The following is a 6385-nucleotide window of genomic DNA, read 5'->3' as shown; positions in this document are numbered from 1 at the left end:
ATCCGGCGTCCAGCGTCGGTGTCGGCGTTGGCGTCGGCGTCCGCGGCCGAGAAAATCATCCCCAACCACGCACGCCCTCAAAATATATTTAGGTACATGTATATGCCACGCCTTCTTATATGACGCGTGGTATACGCGGGTTATATTACCACACCATTCTATCACTAATGTTGCTCATACCTTGGCTTACATTACTGACAAAGCTATTCCTCGGAATTTTGAGAATGGCAATCCACAAACAAATGTCATGAAACAAAACACCCACTGCGCATGCCTTTTACGTTAAAGCTTCCCAGACTGAAGTATTAAAAGTGCGAAACAATAACGGAAACCTGAAAATGAAGGAAACATGCAAATGATGCAATTTTTTTTTTTTTTGCGCGGTTGTGCACTATCTCCGAGATCGGCGCACGCAAGTGCCGCTTTCCTACCAGAAATCTCGGCTTCGTGCATAGCATTCGCAGCCACCGTTTCCTGGTAACCATTGCGGTTGCATAAGCTGCAGTTGTCGGGAAGCGTGAGAACAAGTCAGGGAACTTTGAATGCTATCGTGTTCCACTCTTAAAAGCGAAGCTTAAGCGTCATCCAATTGTTTTTAGACGGTTCTCGCTACACTGGCGCTACATGTCCTATTCGAAACAGCAGCGCACTAGGCCTATATAGCATTACGTTTATGGATGCGGTGCAACTCTCCAACGACTTGCCTTCTTTAGGTACGGCCACCGGCACGTACGGTGGTGGAGAGGGAAGGTGCTGTGCTGGCTCGCGATTAACTGGCTTAGCAGGCCTGACGGCTGGCTTCCAACGAAGGACTGGCTGCACCGGCGGTGCGACAACGACGGAGCCACCTTCGCTGCGTCGCTCTAGAATCTCTTCCGCGCGAGTGGGCGAGGAGCCAGGGCCTGCGGATGCGCGCCGTCAACATTTAGATCACGTCTGTGTATTTCGACGCCTTGTGTATGTCCTTAAATTTCACGTTTGTGTGAACGTATCTTTTTACGGCGAAGCGTAGCAGTTTGGGCGAGTTGGTATATCGTGACTTTTAGGCTTGTAGTGTAGCTCAGAACGAGCAAAAAGGAAGGTGGAAGGCTAATGAAAAGGAACGGAGAACAGGGTGAGCGCTCACCCTGTTCACCGTTCCTTTTCATTACCCCTTCCAATTTCCGTTTTGCTCGTTCTGAGCTGTGCTACAAGCCTAAAAGTTTTACAGCGAAGCTGTTATAGGCTAGGTTCAAGAAGATTGCGTCCGTAGAAAACCGGAAGTGTAGTGTACAACAATTTCTAGGGAGCCTACATGCAAGCACTGTTTCGCGCCACCTCGTGGAGTCGTATGACAACGCGGGGTTGGCGGCGTTTTCAAACTTACGTTTGTAAAAAGTCTGCATTAGAACGCCGTTTTCGCCGGATCTTACGTTTGCTTCTTCATTACGTCACAAAGGTCACCCTGGCGACCAGGGGAGCGCATTAGCGCTTCTGTGTGCGCCGCGATTGGCGTAGCCGTCTTTAATAAAACGATTTGACGGTACGGGGATCGCGACTGTGTACGTTCCCCCTGCAACGCCTGCGAAAGACATCGAAACGTTCACGATAGACATGTTCGGTTGGGCAATGCCCAACCTGCCCATTCTCATCGTGGGGGCAATATTCACTACAGTAGACCCACCATAGTCACAGTTTCGCTGGCTTCCATCCACGGAGTAAGATTATCTTACTCCGTGATTCCATCTTCGCAGTAGTGGAAGGGCTCTGAATATTTCCCAAGTGCGCTGCTTCACTAAAATCGTAGATCACGCAACTATTCTGTCAGTACATATTTAGATCACACCAAGCGTATTACATCGACTTAGTTGAATCTGTTCCGAGTCGCGCGACTGGTATCATTCACTCGCAATATGCAATGATCGGGAGTATTCTAGCTCTGAAAGCAGCATCGGCGTTAACACATTTATCTAATCGCCAATGTATTGCTAGTCCCGAACTGTATCGCAAGCTCTTTTGTAGCATCCTCCATAATGCACCCTACATCCAACCCGAAGCATGCATCTCTCAACGCACCAGTCATCCGTAGCAAGCCACACGCCCGCGTGCCCGAAGTACTCATTTTTCCGCCTTCTTCGTTCCTCGAACTCATAGTCAGTGATGTGTAAATGACGTGGAATATATGTAAAGCCCAACCCTTATGCAGTACTCCCTCCAGACATGTTTAATGACATGAAACTGAATTGAATCGAACATGTAGACTGACAAGTTAATAAATGGATAACAACAAAAACCCATAGGGGGTCTGTGCTCAAAACCATTTCCATGCGGTCAAATTTGCCTTTCTCTCTGTCATGTGTCATGCGCAGGCTGTCGTATAGAGGAAAACTCAGTGGCACCCTCTACAAAACACACGTCCCAGCGAGTTCGTTCGGCAGGCTCACTCGGAATATAGAGGGCACTGACTAACACTCCTAGTTGTTATAGGTGGAGCCGGAGCCGTTGCAGGTATATAGGCTGTTGTACAGTATTGCGTGGGACAGATGTTTTAAAACAGAGAGAGAATATAACGGAGAGACAGGCAGAACTCATTGCAATAGATGTAGTAAAGCCCGATCAGCTCTAGCAGGCTTGATGAACATTTGTCAGCGCTCTACTTCAAAGGGGATGCCAACAGAAGCTATCGTCATCTTCATCAGTTATGGGATCTATACATGCGGGCGTAGTTTTGCATGCATACACGTTTATCCATGGGTGATAGCCTAACCCGCGTATTCAGAAATGCATCTTAAGTTGAAGCCCACGCTTTAATTGATCAAAGTGACGCCTGGTGTGAGCGTGCCCACGACGCTCATTGCGTTTGTTCCAGCGTGTTCACGACAGGTGTGATTTAAATCAAGTCAATCATGGGCTTCAACTTAAGATGCGTTTCTGAAGACGGAGGTAAGAATGGAAACATACCCGGTGGCTTAAGAAGGGGGTAGCCGGAAAATAGAAAATCATAGAAGCCGTTAAATATCATGCGCTATTTCATTAAGAGGCCTGCTTGTATTAAGACACATGCTAGCGGCGACACTCAGAACAATCGGATGCGAGAAAAGGCACTCACCAAAGTTGCGAATGAGTATTACTGCGGCTACGGAACTGCCGATGAGGAGAAAGATTACCGTGCACAATACCACTGTGGTGAGCCACATACCGCTGCCTCTGCGACAGAAATAAAATCAATACAGTTCCGCATGGAGTCCTGCCTTGCTGCGCAGTAAAATGCAGTTTCGAAGGAATTAAAAGGAAGTTTTAACTCCGGATCTTACGCATAAATACATGAAAACAAAATTATTTTACCCGGCTTCCAATGTGCCGATATTGATGAGGTTTGTCGAATTAAAGAAAAAAGTTGAAATGTGCCAATCAGGCTTTTTTTTTTTCATTTTGGTTAGGCTATCAGTTCTTTATCAAAACTTCTTGAAAATTGCAAAATAACAACGAAATGCATGAATGAGATCTACCGCTATAACTGGGCAATGAATAAAGATATAATTGTGTAAACTACACATGTAGAGAGTGGAGAATATTGGCGTGCTATATACATCGATAATTTGTGAGCACGACGTTTGTGAAACCCTTGCAAACATTTTAACAATTTCACGTAAGCTTCCAACTTATCACATTTGCACGCTTTAGATAATCTTTCAATGCAGTTTGCAAAACTGTGTTATCTTTTGTTTTTGTACAATGGTGCAGATTTGTACACTTAGTGATTCACGTTTTTTTTTTTTTTTTTTTCTTAGAATGTTCCACCATTGCTGCGGAAAAAAAAATGATGTGCTGGAGAAAAGTTTTTTGTTCCACAGTCAGTAACATATATCATTCACTCTTAAATGCCCCAAATTTCATTCAAATCAGTGGTACAATTATACAATGGAGATATTTGTATGCTTAGCATCTATTTAATCAGGGAAATCAGAGTTGGCCTGGAGGTAGGAATTTGCTTTGGGCTGGTTGGTTCATTCTGTAAGTACAGGAAGGGCGTAGCGCGCAAGAAAACACGGACAATGAATGGTCACGTATAAAAAGACGGGTTCAGATTTTCTTTCGGATTTCAGAAACGCAGAGCAGGGCGCAATGTACAAATGTGAATCTATCTGACATATGCCACACGAATGTCGATAGGAGTGAAAATATAACTTTATCACCGGTATGGATACATCATATTGTAAACTCTGTCATCAGCACCTATTGGAACGGCAAGTGCAACGCCAAGTACAGCGCCAAGTACAACGCCGTAAGGGGCAGAACACGCGACTTGAACACAAGGTGAAGGAGTGGACGATGTGCGCATGTTCGTAAGCAGGCTTTCTCTAGCAGGCTAGGTATGCAGCTATCTTGCCCTAACCAGTATGGCCGCATTCTGGCTAGTAGCGCTGGTAATGCTCAGAGAAGACACGCGTTTCTAACGCTTGGACAGTGGGGGAAACAGAGGTCGACAGGAAGGATGTCGCAAGTCTACATGTTGACACTTTTAATTACAATTCCAGCCAGAGGTCCGCCATCTTAGTTAGGTCAAGCCACATGTGTGGAGAAGGGCGCTTTCAGTTTTTCCGTTGATTCAGGAGCGCTACTGGGATACTCTATGTTATTTGTGGTTTTGCGAAGCAAGGATATACTTACGAGGACCGTGGCTCCTTTGGTTCTGGAGAAAAAAATGGGCAAAACCGGAAAGTTGAGCACACTCTTTCATTCGTTAGACATATATGGACAGATTTAGAACAGCGCAATAAACAGTGCTACCGGCACAAGGGGCCGTTATCGTAAACGAGCACTACAGAGAAAATCAAGTTCAGTTGTTTTACCTAATGAGTTAGTTCATTACTCTGACTGTAAAAGATGAGCCACTTTTACAGTCAGAGGAGGCTTGATCGGCCAGAAAATACAGCCAGAAACACAAGATTGTTGGTGACTCCACCTTGAAGTTCCCGTACAAGTTCGAAGTGACGTCATGTGTTTTCTCTGCACCGGCTAAGGCTTATCGAATTTTGTATAGATATAGATACCCTATTTGTACATTTATTTGCGCACATTGACTGCAGTGTATTCTAAGGGCAAGGACTGAACTTAACCAGTTTCAAGTACTACACGTTGCTGAGAATGAGAACTACTATGCGTATTGTTGAGAATTAGCGTTGAAAGGAAGACGTATACACAGCTATATCGGACTGAATCAAAAACTTCTCACTCCTCCTTATTACTGCGCCGATGGCCCGAATACAGGTTGACAATTTGAATTCTGCGACGTCACTCTGACGTATTACCGATAGGGTATGGGCGCGAAATTAAAAAAAAAAAAGAAAAATTCAGAATTTGGCCTTCGTTTTACTTCCTATTAATCAACCTCTTACCTCGAATTGAACCAAAATAGAGCTTTGGAAAGACACTTGATATGCTTAACTATTTGATGTTTCTCATTTTCAACACTTTAACCTCGACGAATAGATCTTGCCATGTGCCGCAATGTTTTCCGCGACATACAAGGTGCCGCTGGTCGTGACTCGGCATGCGACGCCTTCCCGAACTCACCCTCATCGTACGGCGACAGCCCGGGGTCTGCCGGATCGTAGCCCACTGGCTCGTTGTAACCAAATTCTTCGTACTGCATGCTGGCACTGAAACTGGTCACCTGAAGCCGGAAAGAAAATCAATGCGAATAAAATTCATTCAGCAATGTACCCACTTTGTAGTATGCTTGGCTGTCTGTCCATATCAGACTTCTTTCAAATACCGCGTGACCCATCATGTCTACTAGCTTGGGTCGCTAAAGTATGCGCTGGCTGCTGTCTTGCCGAGCAGGCAACGCAGATCACGTGGTATATGCCCGTATAAACAAGTTGCTGCTGGCTGCTAGTAGACAACTTAGATCACTGAGTACATGCGACTGGGTGTGTATGTATGCAGGGCAAATAAAGATAGCCCGTCAAGCCCTTTCATAAGCGCTTTTCATTTTTTACAAATCACAACTGTGTCTGTCTCGTTAAGTCCCTCATCATAATCATCACAATACTCATAATAATCATGATAACATAAAAATATGTAATCAATTACACACCCATCATAGAAAAGATCCCTAATCGCATTAACGCCGCCAATCATTTCCAAAGGGTGCATTGTTGAAGGGCCAATTGTTTGCGCTCAAAACGTTTGAAGTGAGGCTTGGCTTGCGGGACAGCTTTAGCTCAACGCTTGTCGCGCGCTATGCCAAGAACAGCGTGTCCTAATAAGTTGGACTGGGTGTCCGAAAAGCAACTTAGCAGTGCGAAAATAAACCAAAATATGCCGATTATTGTGAATGACATTGCGTTTCACTGCAATGTCATAATATGCAAGACCTGTATTTCATCTCATACCGTCT

The 6385-nt window shown here is 45.0% G+C and overlaps 1 long non-coding RNA gene across 1 annotated transcript; it reads right to left on the bottom strand.

Moving 5' to 3' along the window:
- Nucleotides 1-3087: 3087 nt before the first annotated feature.
- Nucleotides 3088-5641, bottom strand: LOC125945425 (uncharacterized). The gene is made up of 3 exons (XR_007466889.1): nucleotides 5557-5641; nucleotides 4651-4672; nucleotides 3088-3186 (listed from the first exon to the last, which is right to left on the bottom strand). It is a non-coding gene; the product is annotated as an uncharacterized LOC125945425 (long non-coding RNA).
- Between the last annotated feature and the right edge of the window lie 744 nt (nucleotides 5642-6385).

Source organism: Dermacentor silvarum, chromosome 5 (genome assembly GCF_013339745.2).
Source record: "Dermacentor silvarum isolate Dsil-2018 chromosome 5, BIME_Dsil_1.4, whole genome shotgun sequence".
In the NCBI taxonomy this organism is placed as follows: domain Eukaryota; kingdom Metazoa; phylum Arthropoda; class Arachnida; order Ixodida; family Ixodidae; genus Dermacentor; species Dermacentor silvarum.
Note: the sequence above shows the minus strand (reverse complement) of the source record. Positions and strands in the feature narration are given on the sequence as shown.